At 43.0% G+C, this 7,100-nt stretch overlaps 1 long non-coding RNA gene across 1 annotated transcript in view; it reads right to left on the bottom strand.

Moving 5' to 3' along the window:
- The window catches only part of LOC119597649, a 108,828-nt gene that overhangs the window by 27,756 nt on the left and 73,972 nt on the right, over nt 1-7,100 (bottom strand). The gene's annotated exons all lie outside the window — the stretch shown is intronic.

Below are 7,100 nucleotides of genomic sequence, written 5' to 3' on the forward strand. Positions count from 1 at the left end.
TCGACGAAACAGCCCAATACAACTTGAAACTGAAACACCGTCCTCAGTCTAGCGGAGTTGTTGCTACCGGTTGGGCCTATGGTAAAATGCCGTTTTCTATGACAGGGGGCCTATAGGTGGTGGCCGCGGGAGGGAGGGAGGCCCAGCTCCTGCACGCGAGGGTTAGGGGGGGAGCTCATATAAATATTCTGCTGCGTTTGCACTTCCTTCTTTTACTCATTTTGCCTCGCGGACAGTTTCCCTTGATTACGCGTCCTTCTGTGACGTTTTTCCCTCTTAAATCCTCATCATTTTTCCAACCCCAAAGACCATACACTTTGTTAAATCACAATTCAAAGAGGAACAACATGCCTCTACCTCCCGCCGAATCAGCTCACAATCTTCACACAATCCCCCATTGACAAGAGTGGCTTCTCATTCCGAAACTAGAGGAAAAAAATGAGTTTGGTAATCCATTCAACCACTTTCCGAAGAACCTGCCAGCAACGAGCGAGGACCGTGAGGAGGAGCGAGCGAGGGGCAGCGAGCGTGAGCGACGGGAGGCTTCTCTCTTGTCTGTGAACGTATCATCAGCAGCGATGATTACTGCACGGCCCGGGGCGATGCTCCTCATGTCTACTTCTCTTTCTTGCTCACATCACACCTCGCTCGCCTTTTTCATCTTCCCTCCCTTCGCTTTGGCTGGCGGAGGAGGCCCCCACCACCGGCCTTTCATTTCTCCTGCTCGTGTTGTTTCTATAGAGCTATTGCTGTAATTAATTCTTTCTCTTATCCAACTGAATACAATCATGCCCAAAATAAATACAAGTACTAATTCGTGACGCTACGCTACAAGACAAGCCATAATCACTGATTCCGATACCTCATTCAAATATAAAGTTTCATCCTGTCAAACACACATGCATGTGTATACTTACATGCACGCATGCACACACACACACACACACACACACACACACACACACACACACCACACACACACACACACACACACACACACACACACCACACACACACACACACACACACACACACACACATAGATATACAGACAGATAGATACTCGTTTACGTATACGTTTAGGTGTGCGTGCGTATTTTCAGCAAAAAAGTTAATTGAGGAGAAGAAAATTCCACACACGAAAAAATGGAGTAATGGCATTAATTACAGAAAAGAAGGGCCAGGAAGGAAGAAGGGGCGACAGCGGCGAAGCCTTCCCGTGCTGTGTCAAGAGCTTCCTATTCGGGGCTGGCTTCTGCTGCTCGCGAACTACCTCTCTGTCACCACAGCCAATTCCGGAGGCAGTAAAATGACGAAGATATTTCTGCAGCCAAACTCGAGGAAGTCGCATAAACACAGGCCGACAGACTGAGAGACAGACAGACAGGCAGACAGAAAGACAGAAAGACAGGCAGAACAAAAGCAGGACAGGCAGACAAACAGACAGACAGACAGCGACCCAAAGGCGATAAGCTCCCAGAAGACGTCACGCACACCGATTCCGTAATAGTAATGAATCCGGCGGTATGGCTGCAATGACGGTGAAGGTGAGTCAGACAAGACACAGACACAGACAGCAGGTGTTGCCGAATGTCTGAACACCTGCCAGTCTAGACACATGTCCTCCCCCCTCCCCCTCCCCCTCCCCCACCGCCATGTTCACCTTGCCGACAGTCACGGTTGCCACCACGTCATTAAGTAACCCGCAAGGCTCAGTTTTTTTCCCATTGGTTCCTCCCCCTCCCCCTCCCTCAAACAAAAATCTTACAGCTCCCGAAATTCCAAACGCTATCTTTCCAAGACGTCTCGACCAAAAGGCCATCATCCCTGGCGACGTCCCGTGATGCCCGAGAAGTCGAAATGGCTGTGGTGTCTCAAAAATAGAGGTTGAGCCGCAGCCTCGCCTGGCTCAGGAATGATAATGATATCACCTGATGATCTGAGCCCGCCAGGTGCGTGTGGCCGCGAGCCCCTGGAAGGAGGAGGCGCCGGAGCTCACTCACGCGCTCTCTTTGGGGAGTCAGTTCCGTTCTAGGAAAAGAGGAGAAAAGGAACATAATAAAAAAAGGAGCGCACACGATCCTGTCTTGTTATATCTGAGCGAGGTGAGGCAGTCATGAGGAACATAAGCTGTAACTACAACACTGATTCATAATGCTTAAAAAGAACCAAGAGATAGATAGACAGATAGGTAGAGACAGGATAGATTGAGAGAGAGAGAGAGAGAGAGAGAGAGAGAGAGAGAGAGAGAGAGAGAGAGAGAGAGAGAGAGAGAGAGAGAGAGAGAGAGAGAGAGAGAGGGAGAGAGAGAGAGAGAGAGAGAGAGAGTTGTGGGTATGTACTGGATATAAAAATATTTATATATGTACGTATATAAAGTGTTGTGACGTATTTATCACATTCACTATCTATACGTACAAGTGTGGGAATAAAAGATAATAAGACACACAGAGTGAGATAGATAAATAGATAGATAGAGAGATAGATAGAGAGGGGGGGGATGTTCCTAAAGTGGTTTGACATTGAAAAAATATTAATGTCATACTAATGATACCGAACATGATGACAAAACGATGCACCTATTCATAAGCAAACATATACAAAAAATGAATAAAATATTATTGCCCGCGATAAGATCCAGAATACTATCCAACAAGTTCCACCAACTATGATGGTATTGATTAAAAAATCAGTTTTAAAAATGCAGTCAGTGAAGTCTTTATATTCGAAGGCAGAGTAATCTCCAAAGAGAAATGCTGCTTAAAAAAGCAATATAAAGTAAGTTTAATTAGCTTCTTACTTTGACAGTGTTACGATGGTGTAGTACAGTGGCATCAGAGCAAACAAGAACCCGAGAGTGTTGAGTGCTCTCACAATTTTGATGTTGCTATAAAAGAAGCCTTCGAGTGTGCAGAAATGTTTTGCAATGGCGACGATGTTTGCAGCATATGGCGAGACACCTGTGTGGGGATAAGGTAAACTTCCTGCATATTTTAATAGCTAAATCTTGCCTAGTCTTGCGAGAAATTTGTGGTGGCTAGGAACTGTTATACTTCTGAGGTGTTCGGCCGTGAGTGTTGCTGGAAGGGATATGGCCGTGGCGGAAGAGAAAAAGATTTTGGGAAAGACGGATCAGTGGAAAGGGAAAGTTGAATTAACATTTTAACTGAATAAAAAAAAAAAAAAAAAAGAAGAAAAAAAAGCCCCAAGGACGTATTTCGGGCACGCCTAAAAACCCTAAAAACCCCTAGCCTTATCTAGAATTGCAGGGCCTTTAATTGGTATATGATGCTTTTTAAGTTCTCAAATCCAAGAAAAATGAACCTACCAGGTCTTTTAATACACTTTTCAAAATTACGTTTTTAAAGAATTTTTTTTCTGTTTAAATTTACCATAAGGGTTATCTTTCCCCAAAACTACTCTTTTACAATTAAATTAAATTAAATTTTTTTAAACATTTTTGGCGTGGCTTTGACCTATTTTCTTACAAAATGATCCTTATAAAATTAAAATAAAATTTTTTGTTTTGAAAAACCAAACCGCTTTCGGTTTGCTTTATTTTTTTCCCAAACCAAAAAGCCCCAAATTAAAAAAAAATTAATCTTGAAAAAATTAAAAAACCGCTAAACACTACCCAACCCCCCTTTCAACTTAAATTCCCAACTGCCTTTTTAATATGTGAAGTTTCTCTCTTAATTTTTTTCTAAACAAATTATGCAAAAACGGTAAATCACCCAAAAAATGTAAAGGTGCAACTTCTAATTCTTTGCCCCTATCGCCAGTATTAAAATATTTTATATATCAATTAGTATATCAAATGAATTAATGTGTTATTCGGTTATTCGACCTAATCGTAATCAAAAAGACGAAAGAGAAAACAATCACGTTTGATTGACAAGAATTATTATCAGAATCCAACCATCACTTTCGAAACTCCAATTTCTTAACTGTCACCATCTTGAATATGCTCCGCCACTGATGCTATAATACAGTGCACTAGATATGAAAAATGTACTAACAAACATGTGCGAAACGAAGTAATGCATATAGTGACACACACACACACACACACACACACACCATCCCCAATGGAAGAGAGAGAGAAAAAAAAAATTTAAAAGAGAAAAGAGAGAGAGAAGAAGGAGAAAGGGGAGAGAAGAGAGGGGAGAAGAAGGGAGAGAGAGAAGAAGGAGAGAAGAGAGAGGAGAAAGGAGAAGAGAAAAGGAGAGAAAGAGAGAGAGAAAAAGAAAGAGAGAGAGAGGAGAGAGAAAAAGAGAGAGAGAGGGAGAGAGAGAGGGGAGAAAAAGAGAGAGGGAGAGAGAGGGAGAGAAGGAGAGAGGGGGGAGAGAAGAGGGGAGGGAGAAGAGGGGGGTGGGGGGAGGAGGGAGAGGGAAAAAGAGGGAGAGAGAAAGAAGGAAGAGAGAGGGGGGAGGGGAGAGGGGGAGAGAGAGAGAGAAAGGAGAAGGGGAAAAGAGAGAAGGGGGAGGGAGGGGGAAGAGAGAGAGAGGAGGAAAAGAGAGAGAAGGAGAGAGAGAGAGAGAGAAAGGAAGAGAGAGGAGAGAGGAGGGAGAAAAAAGAGGAGGAAGAAAAAAAGGAAGGAAAAGAAGAGAGGGGAAAGACAAGAACAAAAAAAAAAAAAACAAAAAAAAAAAAAAAAAAAAAGAACAAAAAAAAAAAAGACATAAAAAAAAAAAAAAAAAAAAAAAAACCGAAAAAAAGCGGGGAAAAAAGAGAGAGAGAGAGAGAGAAAAAGGGAGAAAAAAAGAGAAGAGAGAGAGAGGGAAAAGAAAAAAAAGGGAAATTTAAAAAAGAAGGGAAAAAAGGGAAAGGGGGGGGGGGGGGGGAAAAAACCCCCTTTTTGTAAAAATTTTAATAATCACCCCCACCCCACAAAAACCCCCCCCACCCCAAAAATTTTCAACCCAACCCCAGCCCCCAAAACAAAACCCCAAAAACAAAACCCCCAAACCAAACCAAAAACCCAACCCCCAAAAAAACACCTAAAAACCGGGAAAAAAATAAAAAGAAAGAAAGGAATTGGAAATTTAAAAAAAAGAAAAGGAAAAGAGAAAGGGTGAAAGAAAAAAAAAATTCCCAAACCAAAACCCCACGGGGCCCTTAAAAAGTAAAGGGGGAAAAAAACCCCGGGGTCCCCCCTTTTTTTAAAAAAAATTTTGTTTTTTGGGAAAATACAAAAATTTTTTTTTGCCCCGGAGGGGAAGGGCCTGGGGGGGATTTCAAGGGGCCCCCCCCAAAAAAGAGAGAGAGAGAGAGAGAGAAAAGAGAGAGAGAGAGAGAGAGAGAGGAGAGAGAGGAGAGCAATTATAAAATAGCGCACCTTGTACAAAATGATTAATGTTTGTAGGGGTGATATAACTTACAAGCAACAAATACATACATACACAACACACAACACACACCACAAACACAACCACACAACACACCCCACACACACACCCACGCACCCCCACACACAACACACACACACCACAACACACACACACACACACACAAAACCACACACACAAACCACACCACACAACAACCACATACACACGCGTGAAAAAGATAAAAAAAAGAGAGAGAGAGAAAGAATAAAGTAATAGATGATAGATAGATAGATAGAGAGAGAGAGAGAGGAGTAACGAATGAGTGAGTGAATGAAATAAAGTCTACAAGCCTAAGAACCCGAGACAGGCAAAGGCACATAAAGCGCAAGCGTCATGGCGACCGGCTGGGCCCCGAGGCAAAGGAAAAGCCACGTGGAGATGAAAAAGCGCCCACTTTTTTGCCCAAAAAAAAAGTCCCTTTGAATCAGTTTTTTCCCGGGCGCAAATTCCCCAGCAAAAAACCCGCCGTTCTGCGTTTTGCCGCGTTTAGGTGTTCTTCATTCGCAGATAATTTGTGCAACAAATGCGGGCGTGATTTGCAACCCCGCTGAAGTTTCCTCGCGTCTTTAAATATTCTAATTAACCTCTGCGGTGATAAGGGCAATAACAACAAACCTAATTTTCAGTTACCGATGATGGAGCCATACTGCTGCTTGGTCGGAGATGCAAGTAAAGTTAAAACAAAAGGAGGAAAATAGAAAGAAGTAAGGGACACCACCCCACGAAAAAAAGAGAGGGGAAAGGGGAAAAAAAAATCAAAAGCAAAACCCCCAAAAAGAAAAAAGCACGATCACTTAAAAATTTTTAAAAGGGTCACTTGCGGAGGAAGGGCGGGCTTTTAGCGAGGCGAAAAAGCATTTGCGGGAAAACCCAACGCCTTCATTTATATTAAACCTTTTGATTCCGCGCGCTGATACCCCGCGTGTGAAATTAAAGCGGGCACAAGGAAAAAAAGTGCAACTATTGAGATCATCCCCCCCTGGACTGGCAGCGGGTTTACAGGTTTTCCCCACCTGTGTCTCGGTCATTTGTACCAGGGGCTCCGGTGAAGGTTAATGCCACCCGGCTCCGTTATGTGGCCCTCTTGGTGCCACAGTACTCCTTCCCCGTGACACGCTCCTTCGCCCCCTTCGCGCCCCAAGCCCCTCAAACATTCCTTCATGCGCGCAACGAATCTGCTGCAACGGGGCGGGCACGTGGCATTACGGCCGGCGACGCTGGCACAGAAAACCCTTCTGACCTTTACCCTGCTTCACTTTTCTCCCGCCTGGGTCAAATTTTCCCCTGGGACGAAACTTTTTCACTTCCAGCTTTTCCCCGGAAAAAATGGTACATAAAGTTAAACACACCACACACCCACACACCACACACAACACCCACCCCCCAAAAAAACACGCCCACACACACCACCACACACACACACACACACAACCCACATGTGTTTTGGGTGTGTGTGGTGTTTGGGGAAAGTTGATAAATATAATTATATACAAAAAAATATGTATATTACAAAAAAAATTTTTTTAAAAAAATTTCATATCATATATACGAATATAATAATAAAAAATAAAAAATAAAATAAATAATATATAATTTAAATAAAAGAATATAAAAAAAAAAAAAAAAAAAAAAAAAAAAAAAATAACAACAAAAACACACACCCCACCCCCCCCACCCCCCCCCAACCCAAAAACACACAACCCCCAAAAA

This window comes from Penaeus monodon, chromosome 3 (genome assembly GCF_015228065.2).
Source record: "Penaeus monodon isolate SGIC_2016 chromosome 3, NSTDA_Pmon_1, whole genome shotgun sequence".
Lineage (NCBI taxonomy): Eukaryota > Metazoa > Arthropoda > Malacostraca > Decapoda > Penaeidae > Penaeus > Penaeus monodon.